This window comes from Mustela lutreola, chromosome 2 (genome assembly GCF_030435805.1).
Source record: "Mustela lutreola isolate mMusLut2 chromosome 2, mMusLut2.pri, whole genome shotgun sequence".
Taxonomy (NCBI): domain Eukaryota; kingdom Metazoa; phylum Chordata; class Mammalia; order Carnivora; family Mustelidae; genus Mustela; species Mustela lutreola.
In genome coordinates, this window is record NC_081291.1 from 198,387,503 (window position 1) to 198,409,265 (window position 21,763).

Genomic DNA, 21,763 nt, shown 5'->3' on the forward strand with positions numbered 1-21,763 from the left:
GTGATAAGGCTAAAATGTAAAAGCATTTAAATCAATAGCTCTTTCAGATGCTTTTTTGATAAAATTGCTTCATTTTCTTTTCTAAGTAATTAATTCATCTAAGTAGAAAGATTAAAAGAAAAACTTATTTATATTAGGAGTAATAGGATCCAAACAGTGTATTGGACTGTATTGTTGGCATCTTTGCAACTAATAAACCCTTTTAATAATCAGATCTCAGAAACATCTGTCTTAGAAAGGGGTATACTTTCTGGTTTCCATTTACTTGAAAGGGAATTAAGTTAGGGTCAGGAGCAGAGGTTAGGTTACTTTTACCTGGAAATTAATCAGAAAATTCATTTTGCCCTTTGATGTTGATTTTCTGCCCCCCCCCCAACCTTTTTATCTTCTTTAAATCCTAAAGTTCCTTTTCACACATCATGGTAGTTTTAATAAATCTGAAATTGTGGACTTGTGTAATTATATAGTGAAAACGGAATAGCGTAGGGTAAAATGTTTTTAAAAGAAGTGCCATCCCAAAGAAAATTCACTGACATTATAAGTGACTCTAATATATTGGCAAATTTCAAGCTAATTTCTCAGTCTTATTTCTGCTGGAAGAAACCTACTTTCCATTTTGTGTTTTTTCATTTGCATTACTGCAAAGTTATTCATGCATATGAAGAGGATATTATTCATCTCCATATTCCTTCCTGTCCATATTCCAAATCCAATATGTTTATGAGTTATACATAAAGAAACACTGCTGTATCTGTATATTTATACATACATGTGATTCAAAGTTGGCATTACAACTGGATAGCAAGCCCAAGTGATAATGTGCTAGATGTGTCTTATTACATCATTAATGGCATATCAAAATTGTCAAATATGGTGAAATCCAATAATTGTAACTGACAAGCTTTAACATGATTTGTCTCCATTGGGAAAGATTGAAAGGAGTGAAGGAAAAAAAGGCACTTCTGAATTTCTCCTCCAGGTATGACTGTATGATAAGCTATTGCTTCTTCTTCTGCAAATATTTTTAGGGAGATGTTGTTTGCACAGTATTCATGATAACTGGGCTTCTGAAGTTTTTATGTTTAGAAGCTATATCATCTCTTAAATTCAGAAATCCAGTGCTGTTCCAGAAACTGCAAAGACGAACTGGCAAGAAGAAAAATGACCAACCTGCCAGGGCTTATCTCCCTCTAATGTTTGATTTTTTCTAACTCGATATTCTAGGAAATCATTTCACTTGGAAGTTTAGGTGGAGTTCACAAGGAAAAACTAGTTCTCCCTTACTCTCCAATTCTACTGCCACCCCTTCAAAAAGCAACTATTATTGCTTAATTCCCCAAAGTTTTCTGTCAAAACTATCTCAGCATTTGGGAAGAAGAAAATAGGATGACAGTGCATTTTGTGGACACAGAACTCATTCATTACAATGATGAGGTATTCAAGAATCCCCACCCTTTGTGTCCTGCTTTCTCTATACTTAGGGATGGCACAGAGGAATAGAAAGAGGAAGCTTATGTATTTCTCTTTAAAATTAATTCTCAGTTAGCCATTTGCTGATGGGTTATTTTTAAGCCCAGAGGACACTGTGATTGCGTTTTCCTTTTCGTAATTGTAGCAGATATTAAAGCGAATAGACAATGGTAGACATGTATAGAATAACCTGGTTTTCCAGACAGACCACTTGTCTGAGATCAAACAGCTACAGCACATTTAGGGTTACAGTCTCCTTCTTTTCCTCCTTATTCTCAACCACAGTGGAGCTTTTTCCAGCGTTGCCATGGTAACACTATATCTGGCTGCTAGCTCTGTCGTAAGTTATTGAACTGAGACTGGCTTTTGGTTTAGCAGATAATTAGGTTCTGTCTCACAGGTTCATTTTCCTGTGACTGGGACGTGAATATGACCTACAGCTGGCCTCAATTTCAGTGTCACAGACAAAACTTTAACCCTTCCCAGGCTCCTGAGGCATTCTCCGAAGCCTGGCTTGTGAGGTGGAGAAAGTCCAGAGCAGCTCAGTGACACCTGGGGGAGGATTACCATGTCTCCATTTTATTTTTCTTCATGATAATACTAAAGAAAATATGGCCAAGGTTGTACACTTAGGGCATTTTCAGAATTAAAAATATATCAGCAATATGACATATATACTTATGCACTTATATATAACCTCAATTACATAAAACTTCCCATAGCCATTACCATTTCCTTGCTTTTAAAATAATTTTTCAGTCCCATCAGAGTGCCTTGCATTGCAATTTGGATTCCACAGTTTTTAGATTTCAAAAACAGTATTCTCCGGAATATTAGCTTGGTACACTGATTCGCGGCTTCAAGAACTGTCTGCCAATTGATTCACGTCCCTCCTCCTTTTTGTAAACCCTAAATTTTAGCTGACACTGCAAGGTTCCTTGGGAGTCACAGGCAGGTCTGTGTTACAGAGAGAAACACCACCACTCTACTAAAGTGCCCAAATGTTCACTCAGGGCTTGAGTCTTGCCGCTTTGGGAAACCAGCAAAGATCTGCCCTTCTTCTAGGACAAAGAAAGAAGCGTAACTTTCACAACAGATACTGAATTCACAGTACCCATTGCAACATGGAGAGCTGTAGGGTTAATACGAGAACATACGCCTCTGTATGTCAAACAAATAGGAAAGACCTTCAAGAAAAGCTGTTCAAAACTTTTGGTGCATTTTACCTAAAAGCTTAACAGTGAAAGGGGAAGGAAGGAGCTACGGACAGGCGAGGCCACCGAAATTAAAACATTAATTAAAGAAATTCCATTAATTGTCTGAAGAATGACATAAATGTGTCAGTAGAGATAAGTAAAATTTATAAAAGGCAAGACTTAGAAGATTCAACTGTTGTCCATCGGAACTGGGACGTGTATGTATGTCTGTGTACATGTGCGTGTGCACTGCGTAAACTACATTCTGTTTAAACCAATTTCTTCCATTCTCAAACTCTAGATGAAAAGAGTATCTTGAATTGGGGGAGCCTCATGAGTCCAAGCAGCCATGGGCCTAGAGTATCCTGTGAATCCATTGTGGGGGGTGTCAGGGTCAGAGTCCGACGGGTTCACTTGTAGGAACTAAATGAGAGAGTTGACAGATGAGGAGCCCAGCTGTTGCCAATGAATGTCCATTCAACTGAACTTCTTTTGACCTCTGATCTCAGGTGCATAGCACCTATCATTCCCTTATTAATGGTCAATGTGTTTGTTGAATAAATGCGTGAATTCTCACCTAGCCTCTATTTTGTGTAGTGAGAACTAAACTAACACTCCGTTATAAAGAAGACTTAAGAAGTCTACAAACATTTTCAATCCAAAATCATTTTAACTACCTCCTTGTGGTTCCTGGGACCCCCTAGACCCTACACATGTAGGTCATCTCTTGCCTGCATTATTGCAATAGCCTTGTAAACTGTCTTCTTCCCTCTTGTTGCCCACTGTCATCTCTACTCTGCATGAGAGCGAGGATGATAACCTACAAGGCAAACCACCTGAAGTCAGCACCCTCCTCACAGCTTCCCAATGGTTTTCCATATAATTAAATATAATACAAAACTTTTACTGTGTCACAAGGTCTATATGGCCTTGCCCCTGCCTACCTTTCTGACATCATCAACCCCTCTTTTCATTCTCTTTCTTTTTCTCACAGCCAATCACACACCCACTGGAGAGCCTTAGCCTCTGTTGTTCCCTCTGCCAAAAATACACAGCTGACCCCTTCACTTTATTCTGGTCTCCCTGTTCAAATGTCACCTCCTGAGAGATGCTTTCTTCCCCCTAAACATTTTAAAAAGCACCTCATTCGTTCCCCAGCAACTTTTTGATTTTAATTTTCTTCATAATGATTATCACATCTTGTTATGATATTAGACAGTATGCAAACCATTATATGCCTTTCCTACTAAAATATAAGCTCCATATGGACAGGAAATTTGATTATTCATGATTTTACCTCTAGTACCTAGAACCTAGTAGGCTGGATCCTAGAAACTTTAATAAATAGTTGTTGAATGAATAAATAATTGAATAAAGAGATCCAGGTAGAAGGTCTGGGTATCCCAATCATCATGAGAACAATAATGAGTGTTCCTGACATCATAAATGAAACTTTCCCCTACATGATGAAATTGAATGAGTAGATACAATAAAATTTAGGGACATATCTTACATTCCTGTGGCTGCCTTCATTAGATGAAGATAAAACAAGGAAAACCAAGAAATAGCTTTTTTCTACCTCATCCTTACAAGAATTAAATTCCAACTAAGATATCTTCCATTTGCCAAACATATCACAACCCCAGTCATCCTGGAAGACTTCTTCTATAAGGGCCAGATAGTAAATATTTTTGGCTTTACAGGCCTTACAGGCCATGTGGTAACTACTCGGCACTTCTGTTAAGGTGCAAAGGCAGCCATAGACAACACAGAAACAAGTGGCTGTGTCTGCGCTCCAGTAAAACTCAGGAAAACAGGAAGTCTGCTACATTTAGTCCACGGGCTCTAGTTAGGACCCCCATGTGGAGAGTGTTCCCCCAGTCCTCCCCCCAACGAAGTTACTGAAAGAATACACAAAGGATCATGGATCTCTTATGTGGTCTTTTCAAGAAATCAAACAAACAAATTGGGGGATGCCTGGTTGTGGAACTCTGTTGATGCTTGTTTTCTTCCCTTCTCCCCTTATTTGTTCAAAGTTAGTCCTAACTTTAACTGTTACTGCAGTAACAGTAACTGGACTCTTAGATCCTCCCAATGACATTTCCATTTACGTGAAGATGAAAGAAGAATACATACAGTGGTGTATTAGTAAATGTCTAACAACTGGCCCGCTGGGGGAAAATAATGACATTGTCTCATTTCTGTAGTGCAAATGCTCCTACCATGGCCATTTAAACTACCATATGATGTCACTTAATGTGGAGTTGGGGAAAGATGTACAGAATAGTCACCCGAATCAGTATGAGCTGGCTCCAGCCCACAGTAGGATGCATATTTAAAAAGCTGCAATAATGGTGTGCCTGGGTGGCTCAGTGAGTTAAGCCTTTGCCTTTGGCTCAGGTCATGGTCTCAGGGTCCTGGGATCAAGCCCTGCATCTGGCTCTCTGCTCAGCAGAAAGTCTGCTTCCCCCTCTCTCTCTGCCTGCCTCTCTGCTTACTTGTGACCTCTGTCTGTCAAAGAAATAAATGAAATCTTTTTAAAAAATTTAAAGATAAAAGCTGCAATAATTTTTCTCACTGCCATTGCAAAGTCTGGAGCAAAGAGTGGTGAGTTTGATGGAAACAACCGGGTGGATGATCTCTTGGAATGCCAATCAATAAATAATGAAAAATTCTATCAATTTAACATTGTATGTAAAGCCCTTTGCCTGATGTTTGATTAAAATACCTACTCAGTAAATGACAGCTATTGTTTTCTTAGTTTAGGTTAGTTTAAGCATTAAAATTAAATGTTTAGCTACAGACTCAATCCAGTTTTAATGCCTTTGTGTTAATAAGACCTCTTGACATTGAAACAACAAAGATAAAGGAATTTTTATGTAGCTATTCATGACTCTGCCCAGCATAAGGTTAAGATAGCAACAAAATACTCCAACCAGGATAAAAGAAGTCTCCACTTGACTCCAGCTCTTCATAACACTTCACAAGGGTCAAGCTGTGTTATTTTCCTTCAATTTTAAGCAGAATGCATCTTAGGAGCATAGTTCAATTATCGATTGAATGGTGGATTCAATTTGATGATAATCCAATCCAATTAGTTCAAGACCAGGGATGGGCCAACAAAAGGGTAATGGTTTCACTCAAGTTTTGATGCAAACACTCAGACTGACTTAGGAACGTGGATGTCTTACATTATTTGACCATGAACAACAGCGTTCAGTCCCAGTTGGAGAAAACAAGTGTAGCAGACAAAATATTGACAAATGATTTGGATAACCAGACACCAAAACAGACATCAATCTGAAAGCGGTGAAAAAATATATATGGACCCTTAAAGTGATTAACACACAGCCTAGGTCTAAACACTCAAAATTTCAGAGAAAAGACTAATAGATGCTGTTTTGAATACTATAAAAGTGCTTTTTGAATTATTTACCCGCTAGTCTCTAGTCTCTACTCATTCTCTTCAATCTATAAAGTTTTTAATACTTCTGTAAAAGGTATGATTTAGAGTTTGGTCTGTGAAATAAGGTAAGGAGAGCATTCCTTTCAACCTTCTAGCTGATCTTCATCTTTCTCTCTTTGCTTCTATTAGCACATAATTCAAATATATTGGTTTTGTTGTGGTTTTCCTGCACTGCTTCTTCAGTGCCCTCTGTTCTAGAAGATTCATTTTAACAATGAAATACCTCATACCAAACCCTGTTCAGAATTCCTCCCAACCCCCAAATATTACTAAATGAGCTGAATTTTCTGTTCTAATGAGTGCTTCCATTTTTTTGCAGTATTTTCTTTTGGTTTCCCACTTATATAAGTATTAATGGAAACATTATAGATAATCAGCTTTCTTTTTTGAAAATTTTCTATTATGGAAAATTCTAAATATACACAAATTAGAATAGCATAATGAACTTCTACATGCCCATTATACATAGAGGTTTAACTATTCAACTTTTTTTTTGAGGGGCAAGGGTAGAATTGATATCTTCTTACTCCGGCTATGTTGATATATATTTGACATATAACATTATGTAATATATTGCAAAATGTTTGCCACAATAAGGCTAGTCAACACATATCCATCATCTTAGATATTTATGTAGTTACTTTTTATTTATTTATTTTTGCTGGTCAGAAGAGTTAAGATCTACTCTTTCAGCAACTTTTGTGTATATGATACAGTATCGTTAATTACAATCTCCATGCTGTATGTTAAATCCCCAAGACTTATTCATTTTATAACTGGTATTTTATACTCTTTGACCACCATCATTCATTAATCCCCACTATTCAGCCCCTAGCAGCCACTCACCTACAATCTATTTTTGTGAGTTTGGTTGTTTTAGACTCCATTTGTAAGATCATATAGTATTTATCTTTCTCTGCTTTATTTCACTTAGCATAATGACGTCAAGGTTCATCCATGTTGTTCTAAATGAAAGGATTTCCCTCTTTTTTATGGCTGAATATATATATGTATGTATATATGACATTTTTATTAGTCAAGAGATACTTGGGTTATTTCCATTTCTTGGCTATTTTAAATGATGTTGTAATGTGCATACTTGTGTAGATATACCTTTAAGATAGTGATTTCATTTCCTTCAGCTATATTCCCAACTATTCAACTTTAATTTATGACCAAACTGGTTTCATCTATACCTACCATTCACTCATTCCTAACTTTCTGGATTACTTAGAAACAAGCCCATATATAATATGCATGCATTGATAAATAGCTCAGTATATATCTCTAAAAATAGAGCACTATTTTTTAAACTATGATGACACAATTATACCCACAAACATTTATAGTAGTTCCCTAATATCACCAAATATTCCATAAGTCTATACATTTTCCTGATTATCTCTCTCTTTTTTTTTTTTACACTTAATTTGTTTGAATGAGGATTCAAACATGAGTCACACATAGTGTTTGGTTAACACATTTCTTTCTTTTTTAAGATTTTGGTTATTTAGAGAGAAAGAGAACGACAGAACACATGAGAACAGGGGGAGGGGGAAAGTAGAGGGAGAGGAAGAAATCTTAAGCAGCCTTCCTGCTGAGCATGGAGTCCAATGTGGTTCTCTTTCTCACCACCTTGAGATCATGACCTGAGCCAAAATCAAAAGTCAGATCCTTAACCAACTGAGCCACGCAGGTGTCCCTGCTTGATATCTTTCTAAAGTCCCTCTCAATCTCTAAATTTCCTCTTCTTTTAGTTCTTTGCAATGTATTTGTTGTAAAATGGAATCAATTGTCCTTCAGTGTCTTTCTCATTCTGGGTTTTGCTGATTGCCTCCCTGTAGTGTCGCTGACCATGTTCTTCTCTACTGGTAATTTCTGTAAACTGAGAGGTAGACTGAAATCTTTCATTCAAGTTATTTTTGTTTGTTTGTTTTTGTTTTTATGTAGCACGATTTATTCATAAATGATATTGTGTACATACTATCAGGAAGCATATAGAAAGTTTGTCTTTCTTGTGGCTAAGTGGGAGGATATTTGTGATTTTGCAAGTATACATTATGGTTGCATCATCTAGGAATAAACTATTACAAACTCATATCATAATTTAATACACCATTACTTTTTTAAGGTTTTATTTATTTATTTGACAGAGAGTGTGCACAAGTGAGGGAGAGGCAGAAGGAGGGAGAAGCAGACTCCACACTGAGTAGGGAGCCTGATGTGTGGCTCGGTCTGAAGGTAGACACTTACATGCAGGTGCCCTAATACAACATTATTTTGTGATATTTCGAATAGAGTGCCTTAATTTTCAGTTATTCTACCAACTGAACGAGTTTGAGCACCATAACCCTACTGATCATCAAACTATGGATTATTCCACTTATATATCTGAAATTGGATTAAATTATGGAGAAATTTTAGGATAAATTCTAGTAGAAGTATCCTTAAACAACTATAAAGCATATATGTAGAACTTCTCTAATCTAAAAAATCTTTAGTCATTCTTAGAAAAGAATGAGTAGGATTGTATTAGAACCAGACTGTTGTGGTGACTCTTAGCTTTCTAAGAACTTCAGAGACGACTAATGTGGACTAAATTTTAGGGGTAATTCCAAGCATCAGAATTATCTTCTGGTGGAGCATGTGAAGTATTTCAGCCTACTTCAAGAAGATGGTACATCCTGGAACTATTGAGATAAAAATATGAAGACCTGGTATGAAATCTCAACTTTTATTTTTTTATAAAGATTTTTTTTGTTTATTTGAGAGAGAGTGAGAGCACACGAGTTGGGGGAGAGGCAGAGGGAAAGGGAGAAGCAGACTCCTTGCTGAGCAGGAAAGCCTAGAATAGGGTTTGGCCCCAGGATGCTGGGATCATGACATGAGCCAAAGGCAGACCCCTAACTGACTGAGTCATCCAGGCACCTCTCAACTGTTTTTTGTTTTTAAAACATAAGTGCACGTGCATTCTTAGGAATGGAAATAAAAGAATGTTATTGTTTATGGGCTTTCAGGAATGTTTTCCAGTTGCCTTTTTTATTCCTCTTATTTAAAAAAAAAAAGGAAAGTTAGGGACTTTTAATTTATAGTTATCTCATTATGACAGAACTCTAATATCATTTCCCTTGTCAGATATGAAGAAGATATATCTTTCCACTATATATTTATTGAGGATAAATAAGTTATAGTTAGCTTTCTGTTTGTGTGGGTGCTTTTAATTCAAAGCTATGGTATCATGTATAAAATACTCCAGTGATCCAATAATGCATCACTAATATTAGACCCATATGCTATCATAAAACTGTTTGAGAATATCTAACTTAGGCTTCAATAATAACTATGTTACCTTAATGAGTTCTCTTCAATTTCTAAGGTTCCCTGGATCTATTTTAATATCATATCAGGAGTTGGAAAGGTTTTTCCAGGAAGTTACATAAGTCTACAAAATGAAATGTGGGAGTCTATGACCCACTTCTTCCTATTCTATTCTTCCTGCTGCCTTTGCCCCCTTTCAAGGTTTATTGGCTGTTGGATGTCAGGATTCTGTCTATAACCCAAAATCCAAAGTATTAGTTCATACTTTACAGTAGTAATGCTTCAATGTAGAGATAGCTTCTAGAACAAGTGAAACGGTTATTTATTTTGTTACCAAAGTTACCCAGAGTTTCTGAGCCTCAGAAGAGAATATTGATAAATCAGGGCTTAACCTACAGAAACACCACTGAGATATGCTGAGCTTCTAGAACTATATTTCATGTCAGATTAAGGAACTGGAGAATTTTATCCAAGAAAATAGTAAATGATACTGCATAGTGAGGAATTTGGCCTCACCCAAGAGAGGTCTGGCCCTTGTACTTAGTGCCTGGGAGGTTCCTATAAACCCTCGGAAATTTCCCTAGTGATAGGAGTCTCTGTTTTTCATGGGACCCTCTGGAAAACCTGGTAAATCAATCAATCCTGCTTATGTAATAAAGCCCCCATACATACTCTGGATGCTGAAGCTCATGTAAGCTCCCCTGTTGGCACTACTACATGCATATTGTCACAGACCAATACAGCAGAGAAACAGGTCCTGAGAACAATGAAGGTTTCATATTTGGATCCCTCCCAAACTCTGCACTATGTCTCTTTTTTTGGCTGATGTTTGGCATCCTTTCCCTGCAGCAACTGTAAGTATAGTTGGTTTCAGTTAGTTCTGTGGGTCTTTCTAGTGAATTAGCAAATGTGAGGGTTGATTTCCTCACTTGAAAGCTACATATTTTTTTCTGAGCTTTCATTTCTTCATAGATGGAGATAATAATAGTACATATATTATGGGGACTAAATGAGATCATATGTGAAATCTTTAATGTATCTTAGGAGCTTAATAAATATTAGTTCTTTTCTGGGAAAAATACTGGATGATATGAATTTGTGCTTGAGAGGTTATCTTATGCAACACTTGCCTATCAAGTCTTCTAGACTAGATAAAAGCATACATTATTAAAACAAAACAGAATTCATTCAATTCATCAAATATTTATCTCAGTCCAACTGAGACGTGTAAATCATTATATTAATAACTTAGAAAAAGACAATTTCTGCCTTCCTGGAGTGAGAATATTTTCATTAATATTTTTGATAGAAGTAGACTGGAATCAGCATTGGGTTAAGATAGATATTAGATGCAATGATGGAAGTGCAGGAGCGAAAGAAATTCTGATTGGGGTTATTGGAGAATGCTTCCATCAGAAGGCAGTATGTCAAGAAAGGATCAATGTACTAGGAGGACTTTAATAACACCTTTAGGAATAATGAATACCATTTTTCAGAATTTCTAAATGTATTTACTTGGTGAAAAAATTTTACAACGAGATGTACAGAAATTTATCATGACTGTAGAAAAAAATATAAATTAAATGGTCTTATATCAGAAACAGGTTCTCTAAAAATAAGAGGCAGTGTTAAAAAAAAAAAACAACTTTTAGCCAAAAGCTTAATTTATATATTAGAAATATCTTGTTGATTGGGGTGCCTGGGTGGCTTAGTTGATTAAACATCCAACTCTTGATTTCAGCTCAGGTCATGATCTCAGGATCATGAGACTGAACATCTCACTGAGCTCCAAGCTCAGAGTGGAATTTGCTTGAGATTCTCTGTCTCTTTTTTTGTCCCTCCCCAACTGTGGTTACTCCCTCCCCCTTTCTCTCTCTAAAATATGTAATAAATAAATAAAATTAAATATATATATAGTTGATTTTATTGGAATATAAAGAAATTGTTTCTGTGAATTATATTTTAAGAATTCAGAAAATTAAAAAATAAAAATAATAAACAAAATAAATAAAAATCCAGGAGATTTAACTCAATTTCTGATATTTATTATGTCATATTTTGAATCCCAGAAAAATGTAGATTTTATTTGAGGCAGGCAGTTCATTTGAGACTAGTGAAAGAGTTAAACATAATTAATTTGTTCATCAAACAATTCATTCAGCAAATACTCACTGGATGTATTCTGTGCACCAGGCACTGTTCCAGGCTCTGTGGGAAACTGACAATAAACAGGTAAATATATGGAAGGTCCAGGAGTGTAAGTACTATCAAGAAAATTAAAGTAGTATAATGGGTGGATAGAGAGTGTTGGAGAATGGTAGAATTGGCTCTTTTATGTAAGTTGGTCAGAAAACACCTTCTGAGAGACATCTGAGCAGAGACAACTCTTGGTGTGGGAATAAGTCAGAGAGATATTCTGAAATGAGGATTCTAGGCAGAGAAAACAGCAAGAGCAAGGTTTCTGAGGTTGGAGCATGCTTCTCATTTTCTAGGAAGAACACGGACTCTGGTGTCCCTGAGAAGAATGAAGAAGAAAGAAGACAGGAGGTTACTACATTACCAGGTTCCATAGGCCACTGCAATGACTCTGCCATTTGTAGAGCTTGACCCATGCCTACCTCTTAAACGTCTGTCTTCACTTCTTATCTTTGTATTCACACTACTTGTGCTACCCGTGTAGTAGCTACTAGTCACTGACTAACAGGAGCTTGAAATGTGGCTGATCTCACTGGACAGTATGAAATAAAGTGAAATATGTCCATAATTTTTATATTGTTTAATATGTTGAAATGGAAGTATTTCAGATGTATTGATTAAGTAGAACAGAATAAACTTAATTTCTTTCTTTTAATTAACATTTTTTATCTTGAAGTAATTCTAGATTCCCATGTGACTGTAAGACATAATAGAGAGAAACCCAAGGTTTCCTTTCCCTAAGGTTTTGCCCAGTGGTAATCTCCATCCTTACAGTGTGACTACCAGGATATTGACAATGATAAATCCTACTCCGCTTTCCCTAGTTTTAATCGTACACGTGTCTGGGTCTACGTGTGCTTTGTTCTGTTTAATCACATATGTAAGTACCACCATGTCAGGATTCAGAGCCGTTCCTTCACCACAAAGATCGCTTATGTTGCATTTCTATAACCACATCCACAGCATATCTGTGCTCCATCCCTCCCCTGGCCCCAGCTTTTAGCAACCATCAATCTGTTCTCCATTTATATAATTTTGTCATGTCAAAAGGTGATGTAGATGGAATCATACAGGGTGTATTCTTTGGGAATTGGCTTTGTTTGCATAGCACAATCCCCTCGAGATTGACCCAAGTCGTTCCCTGCATCAGTAGTCCCTTTTTTTTTTAACCAAAGAGCGTTCCATGAGCAGGATGTAGCACACTCTGTTTACTCACCCACTGAAGGACACCTGGGTTGCTTATAGTTTTTGCAATTATGAATTCAACTGCCATAAACATTCCGGTACAGATTTTCGTGTGGATATACATTTTCATTTATCGGGAATAAATGCTTGAGTACAACTGCCAGTTCATATGGTATCTGCGTGTTTAGTTTCATGAGAAAATGCCAAATCACCTTTCCCGAGTATTGTAACCACCTGTTTCTTTTTACTTTTTGTAACATGGCTACTAGAAAATTTAAAATTACATATTTGGCTCATATTTCTGTTGAACAGTGGCTCTTACGTAGAGCACTGGTTCTGGCCCACCTCAGGTTCTTCTCTCACACCTTTCTTTCTGGAGTGTGTTTGCTGCCCCTCACAAAGGCACATGAACGTCCATAGCACGGGGTGAAAAGCAGAGTCTAAAACCAGACGGCCTGGGTTTGGATCTTGGATCTACCCCTTACCAACTGTCTGGTTTGTTAGGATATTGAATGCCTTTTTTCCCCTCCTTTTTTTTTTTTTTTTAAATTCTGTGAATGGGGTGATGATAGTTTGGCTGGTCTTATTGGGTTGGTGTGAGGATCAAGTTTGCACAGGTGAAGTTATTTCCTAATGAGATCTTTCTGACCCCTCTCCAAGAGCAGACTGAAATCCTTATATAGGCTCCCACTGTAGTCAACATCCTCATTAGAATTGCAATTATATGATTGTTTTGTATCTTTCTTCACTACTGTATGGGCGGTGGCCTTGTCTAGCTGATTGAGTCCCATGTCCTCAGTACTAGCATAGACCTCCCAAAAAGGAGGCAGCTAGTGTACCATTGTTGAAAGCATGAGTGAATGGATGATTTTTTTAAATCTTTTGTTCTTTTTTTTAGTTTTTATTTAAATTCCTGTTAGTTGCCACACAGTGTAATATTTGTTTCACATGTACAATATAGTGACTCATCACTTCCATACATCACTTTGTGCTCATCAAAACAGGTGCCCTCCTTAATCCCCATCACCTATCTCACCCACTCCCCAACCCCTCTCCTGGCTGGTAACCATCGGTTTGTTCTCTATAATTAAGAATCTGTTTCTTGGTTCACCTCTCTTTTTTCTCCCCTATGATCGATTGTTTCTTTTTCTTAAATTCCACATATCAGTGAAATAATATATATTTGTCTTTCTCTGACTGATTTTGCTTAGCATAATACTCCATAAATAGCTCCTCCTATTACTTTGCAAATAGCAAGATTTCATTTTTTAGGGCTGAGTAATATTCCTGTGTGTGTGTGTGTGTGTGTGTGTGTGTGTGTGTGTTTACCACAACTTATTTATCCATTCATCAGTGATGAATTTCATTCAATATAAGCATTTACACAGGATTTCCTTAAAGTACTATTTGACTTAATTTCTTTTTCCTTAATTTTTAAAATCAATGTTATTCATGTTTCTTTGATTCAGAAGACTAGGTTTCTATCTATAAGTTCTATGAATAGCTTTTACATGTGGACCCAAATTATTGTGAAACAAAAATTGTTCTAAAGAGGTGATTGAATTCAATAGTAAAAATATTAAGGTGTATATATATATAGAGAGAGAGAAAAAATGTTCTTTGGCAGTTTTAGTTAAAATTTTCAGTCTAGGTAATCATTTTATTATTATGGAAATCATGTCACTTAACTGCTTCCTTTGGACTATTGGCTTTTTGAAGACTGATCCCCAGTTAGTAGGTCACATTGGGGTAGAAGTAATTTTTTCTACTTCTGTAGATAATTTTACTTTGGGATACCAATTATGTAAGACCCTTAATACATAAGCTCCATGACATTGTTAGGAAAGTCAGAGAAAACCATGGCCTCACATAGACGATTTTCATCTAACTACTCTCTTTAAAAACCCAAACTGTATACCAGTTATCAGGAGAACATGACTGTTTCATACATTCAAAGACACACACAAACATATTCTGTCAGAGATCCACATTTATCTTCTTACCTACAAAAGGAGGTGACTATAGCAGAAAGAACACTTACTTATGCTCACTTTGACCTAAAGTGAGTCGAAGCTCTTGTTATTTCTGTGGTCTTGAACAGACAATTTACATTTCATCCTTCATTACATTTCCTAAGAAATGGGGATGATAATGAATTCTAAGTGGAATTGCAATAACAACTAAATGCAAGTGTCCATCTATAGATCCTAAAAAAAAAAAAAAATACCTCCATTTTTGGGTGGTGTCAGGCTATGTCCTGAGTTTCATGGACATATACACATATTTTCTCCAAATTTACCATCTACTCTCAAAGGCAGGTGTCATTAGACCTGTATTATACCTTAGCATTCCAAATCCTAGAAATGCACATTGTTTAACTCCACACAGTTATGTGATAAGACTTTTCTATAAAATTACAACTCTGGGGTCCAAACTAATCAGAGTAATATCGAGTAGATTAAAATAATACTAAGTACCATGAAATTTGCTACTGTTTATTGAGTTTTTCCTTTGTGCTGAGAACCATATTAATTTATCAGAAATATTTTGTGATATAATTGACATACAATATTGTGTAAGTTTACAACACAACATGTTGATTTGATGCATTTGTATACGGCAGTATGATTACCACAATAGCATTAGTTACCACCACCGTCATGTTCCATAATGATCATTTCTTTTTGGTGGTGAGAACATTTAATCTGGTTTCTTAGCAACTTAGAAGTATATAATGCAGTATTGTTAATATAACAACACAGGTAGCTACTATAATCATCTCTATTTTACACTTGAAGGAACAGAGATTAAATTAGTGGCTCAAGGTCAGAGTACCAGTAATTATTAAAGCCAGGATATGATTCTTTGTAACGTACTAGTTCAACCCTTTACCAGTGATGCATGTTGCCTCTTATTTCAATAATAAGTTGGCCATTTGGGTTAATCAGGGAGAAAGTGATGTTCCCTTTGTTTTCATGTGCCTTATATTTTTAGTATCATTCATTCACATACAGTCTGATAAAATAAAATCCTGTTCTTTCTTTCTTATGCCTTTACATGTGTTGTGTTCTTTTGGCCTTTATAAATAAAACAAACCATAACTATAACACACCATTGCCCAAAGTGAGTGAAAATTCTAGCTCCTTTCTTCATGTTCTTATCGCAACCCAAGGCATTTGAGTTTCCTCATAAATATCTGTATGCCAACAGTATTTAATTTTCATGATCAGGTAATGCCAGTGCTATAGATATGAAAGTGCGACCCCATATTTTCCTACAGTCACTCGTCCTACCTTATTCACATAGAGCTACTTATAACTATCATCTGGAATAACACTATTAAATGGATTATGATTTCTAACTAAAAACACTAAATTCTTAAAGATCGCTATTTGACCATTCATTTACATATTACAAGTCCATGTTTGGATTCTGTTAGCCTTTTCTCTACTATACATCTGCTCCACACAGCTATTTTGATATGAAAATTGGTGCTTTATAGGATCACTTTGCCACTATGCTGCCATTTTATTATTGCTATTATATTTAATTGGAATGCTAGCGCTGTATAACCAGGGAGATTTCTCTCAACTTGGGAATATTTGCTTCAATAAAATAGAGTTATTTATTTATTTATTTATTTATTCTCATTTCCTTAAAATATCAACTTTGATTAATAATTATATATAGGCTTTGTTCTTCTTATCTGGGTGTCAACAGTAATTGGAATCCATATCCATATCCTACCTTGCAATCATGCTGCAAAAGGCCAATAAATTCCCGCTGAGTGTGTTACTTGTTAAATTTAGTGCATTACATTCAGGGTAATGAATAAAAGCAGTGGGCCGTCACCGTCTGGCTGGCTGAGGAAGGCTTGAGCAGGCAGACTCCCCCGAGGCCTTGAGCTGGCTTACAACGGTGACAGGCAGAATCAAGGGAGTCCCAGAGCATCACAGTTCAGTTTGTCTCCCTTAATTTCCTCTTCTGTAGAGACTCAGAAGGCTGTAGGGAGGCGAAGTAATTTTAGCCATTAATTCACCACACTTTCATAAAATGCTGCCTGTTCTGGTTTCATTAACAAGCAAATACAATTTAGATAAATAGTCATGTATTTACATTCAGCGGAAAGATGAGAATACCCTTGAATATAAACTAGTGGGTAGGCTCCATGCAGTCCACTTTGTGTGTCTACCTATGTCTATTGTGTATTCATTTGTCTGTATTAAATATGCACATAGGTTTTTTTCATATGCGTGAGTAACCAGTGAAGCAAGCCCCAAAGATATATATATATACTTATTTCCATCTCATATTTATTGAACATATAAGTAGTTACTGAAAAAAAATGGCTACCACATTCTTAAACCTGCATGCAACTCGTTTTTAATAAGTATATTCTTCATATAAAGAATGTTCTTTCTTAAACTATAACATCATAAGAATTTAATATATACTGTAAATGTACAAATGTAAAAAAAAAGTTAGAGCACTCTGGTCTAGATTCTCAGGTAACTGTTTCTTGATAACAGAGAGTTTTTATTCTCACAGCAAATAGTTGTTACGTACTATGTCTAATGCCAAAGTCAGCGGACTCCTTTAGTCCTTGAGGAAATGTGAATGTTAATATCCATCCAGAAACAAATAGATTCTTAAAGAAAGGAGGAAAAATAATTTGTATGAAATGACCACTTAACATTATTCTTGAATATCTTGGAAAATTTCTTGTAGAGTGTCCTTTGCTATTCATGATAGAGCAGCTGGTTCCAAATAACATGGTGTATCTCATTAGAGAGATATTAGATCTAATTATGCAACATATAAGTGAGATCATTATGGTAACATTATCTCAATGAGGTAAGTAAAGCACATGTGAAATCTAACACTGCTGCTTGAAAGAATTTTTGAAAGCAAATGTGAGGAATTAATGATCACTTAAATGTACTTTAAAAGATGCTGAAAACCAGTCATGAATCTTTGACGTGTAACAGAAAAACAGAATGATAGGTACCCTGATTAATTCTACTGAAAGGAAAAATGAACTTCCTAGGCAAATATAATCTTTCAATGCAGGTAAAATCATTTCTAAACAAAATAAAATAAGCCAGTGGAAGGGTCAGAGGTTTTGTTGTTTTGTGTTTGTTCTAGTACCTGTGTTTTTTTTTTTTTTTTAAGATTTTATTTATTTATTTGACAGAGAGAGAGAGAGAGAGAGAGATCACAAGTAGGCCGAGAGTCAGGCAGAGAGAGAGAGAGAAGCAGGCTCCCTGCTGAGCAGAGAGCCCAATGCAGGGCTCGATTCCAGGATCCTGAGATCATGACCTGAGCCGAAGGCAGTGGCTTAATCCACTGAGCCACCCAGGCGCCCCAGGGGCATTTTTATCATGTCAAAGATTTTCAAATTTCAGAGTGTAACAGAATCACAGAGAAGGAGATCTCTGGCCCTAACCTTAGAGTTTCTGACTCAGTAGGGCTGGGTGGAGCCTGAGGGTTTACATTTCTAAAATTCTCAAGTGCCCTGGCTGCTGCTGGTCCTGGGGCTCTTTGAGAAGCACAGGACCAGGCAAAAATCACTGTAGAAAAAACTTAAGTCATTTTAACTTCTGGATTATTTTTCTATATGATTAATATTTTTTTAGTCAAGCTCTGTATCTTCAGAAATCCAAATTCTATTACAAAGAAAGCTATCTTTAAAATATAATTAAGGTTCTCTGCCTGACAAGTGCATTGGCATATTTTTAACAGCATATTTAAAAGCAACCACACAATAAATAAATGGATACTCCCTAGCAGGCAAGAAACCAAAAATAATAAGTTTTAGCTCTGTGATGCTAACGGAGCTCATTGTTTTCTGTAGATGTTATCTCTTTCCTGAGAAGCCCGTTAATTATTAAATTGATTGATTTTAAGGTACAGCATTGTGACCACAGTTAATAATACTGGCTCATACACTCGAACTTCACTAAGAGTGTAGATCTTAAGTGTTCTCATCACACACACATATACACAACACATTAAATATGTGAGGTAATGGATGTGTTAACCTGACTGTGGTTATCATTTCACAATATGTATGAATATCAAATCAACACATTGTACACTTCAAATATATAAAATTTTATTTCTCAATTATACCTCAAAAAATCTGGAAGAGGAAAGTTAAAAATAAATTGAATGATGTTCTCAAACAAATTTTAAATTAAAAAATAGCAATTGAATGAATATTATTATCATGTATAAAAAATAGTAGATTCCTTTCATTATAACTAATAATAACTACAGTTTGAATGGTTGTTTATTTATTACTTAACAGTGTGTTTAGAAAGAAGTATATGACAAAATGCCACCAAAAGTTGAGTTATTTTTTTCTTTTTTTTTTTTTTTCTTAATCTATATCTTTCCTCAAGTCAAGCATTTTAACTATTATGGTAACAATGCTCAAAGAGCATTTCCAGAGAGAATATTTTCTTGATTCCACTTAGATAGTCTTCAAAACTAGATAATCTGGTCCATATTCTGAATTCAAATGTCTGAGTCTGCATAAAATAAGGAAACATCTATGTGGCAGTTTGTCTGAAAGTAAAGAAAAAAACTGTTAAAACCTCCATATCAGGACGTAACTCCAAATTTTCTTGTGTAAGAGATCCCTGACCAAATTCAAGAAACAGTTTTTAGTTTTAAAAAATTGGGTAACAATCTGTTGTTCCATGTGGGTTTTAGCTGAGCTGTTCATCAGACTCTGAGCCCTCTTGTTGTCTCTTCGCTCCACCCAAAACAGAGCTCGATGCTTCATTCATCGGCATGTTAAAAATGAGGGAACAGTTCTGCAGTGATAGAAGTGTTTTCCATTTTGATGTGGTTATCAACAGTCCTAAGGAAAGCTCTGTTTCCCAGGATCTCTTTTTAAAGTTTCCCAAAAGCTCTTACTTTGCGTCATATCTACAGGCTCAACTAGACTGAGGATTCAGACGTACACTGACTCCCCCGTGTTCTTATTCCTGGCTGGGCTCTATAGTCACCTGAGGAGCTTTAGAAAGTACTGAAGCCTGGGTCTCAACCAGAGTGATCTGAACTTAATTGGTCTGGTGAGTAGCTAGGTCATTAGAAGCGTTTAAGAACCTTCCCATGAGATTACAATGTGCAGCTGAGTTTGAGACCAATGTTTACAGTTATTTACAGGTGAATCCATTAAAAAAGGCTGATAACAATGAAGTCAGTGTAGGTGTCACACATTCCAAGAGTATTAGCGCATGGGAAATGGTAAAGTGTTTATTCTCATTAGAATGGATTTGTGTGTATGTGTGTGGTTGCGACCATGGCAGAGATGGGACTACCAAGGTAAAATCTGCTTTATGGATTTGTCATAATCCTGGTGATAATGTGTTTGTGGCAAACTTGCACTTCTAGAAGCTTATAGAAGTTCACTTGGTCAGGTTCTTATCCTCTCTTTCATTCTACTGCATTGGTTCCTGCACCAGAATTCCTGAGGACGGATGACGTACCAGCCATTATGCAGGAACAGAAACACAACTGTGAATGAACATAAAGGTAAATTTACATAATCAGTGGAAATATGCTTACAAAACTGAATGCAAATGTGAAAACTATTGGCTAAATAAAAAATGTTTTTTTAAAAAAGTAAACAGCATCATCAGTTGGTATTAAATTATGGATTATGTTGACAGAAATTAGAAAAGGAATGTGGACATGGAAGGGGGAGAGAGGAGTGGGAGGATTATAAAGGAAAAATGTACCAAGATTTTCATCTTAACTGGGAGGAGTTTCACTCTTGGCTTTGATAATGACTCAAGTATAAGGTAAAAAGAATGTGTGGAGATATTTTAAGGGGAGAAATAAACACATATAAACTATAAATATGATGTGTAACCACCAAATCACTAGAGAAGAATCATGTAAGTTAGCTAAAATCAAGGAAATTTTTTAAAAAAGTTAATACTTGATATCTATAAATACTTACACCCTACAAAGAGACACCACACATATTTTTTTAAGCATCTCTGGTTTATTTAGTAAAATAGATTAGTATTAGTCAAGAGCAACTAAGTGATAAATAATAGAAATTACAGAAATCACATATGGTACTAAAAATAATTTTTTCACAAAAATATCCCCCAAAATATTTTTTTAAAAAACAAACACTGAAACAAAGCAACATTGAATAAACAAAGAATTTGCCAATAACTGTTGGGACAAATTGGAAAATAAAACCACAATCATATACTATTTAGAAATCTAACATTACAGCACCACATTTCAGCACAGGTATAGTACCAAAGCTGCTCTCAGAAACAAATTCATAGGCTCTAGCCTCTACTACATAAAAAATAAATGTAAACGAATCAAATCTTTATCTCAAGAACCTAAATAGATGACAATAAATCCAAGAGAAGAAACTTAGAGACAGAAGTAACATAAATTTAATTGGGTTAAAGAAATGTAAAATCAACACGTGAATCATGACTAAATCATTTTTTTTTTCTTTCGGTAGAGAGAGAGTTAGAAGGAGGGGAAGAGGGAGAGGGACAGAAAGAATCTTAGCAGGCTCCACGCCCAGCATGGAGCCCAAAATGGGGTTCGATTTCACAATCCTGAGATCATGACCTTAGTTGAAATCAAGAGTCAGATGCTTAACCAACTGAGCCACCCATGGACTCCATGAACTAAATCAATTTTTAAGCAAAGTATCTTTAATTTTATGTAAAGAGTAAAGATAAAAAAAAAAATTAGAAACAAGAAAGAGAATACAACAAATAGGAAACGAAAAAACATAGGGTGATCTTGTTGACTAAGGTCATTGCAATTTTCCTGATGAGATACATAGTGCTCTTGTCTATAGGGGGATATATTCCAAGACCTGCCCCCCAGTGGACATCTGAAACCACAGATAGTACCAAACCCTATATTTGCCATATTT

At 35.9% G+C, this 21,763-nt stretch overlaps 1 long non-coding RNA gene across 1 annotated transcript in view; it reads left to right on the top strand.

Annotated features, from left to right (window-relative positions):
• The window catches only part of LOC131825264 (uncharacterized), a 57,825-nt gene that overhangs the window by 15,735 nt on the left and 20,327 nt on the right, over nucleotides 1-21,763 (top strand). The window contains exon 3 of the long non-coding RNA XR_009351180.1: nucleotides 20,307-20,376. This is a non-coding gene — a long non-coding RNA (uncharacterized LOC131825264). The remainder of the gene's footprint in view (nucleotides 1-20,306; nucleotides 20,377-21,763) is intronic.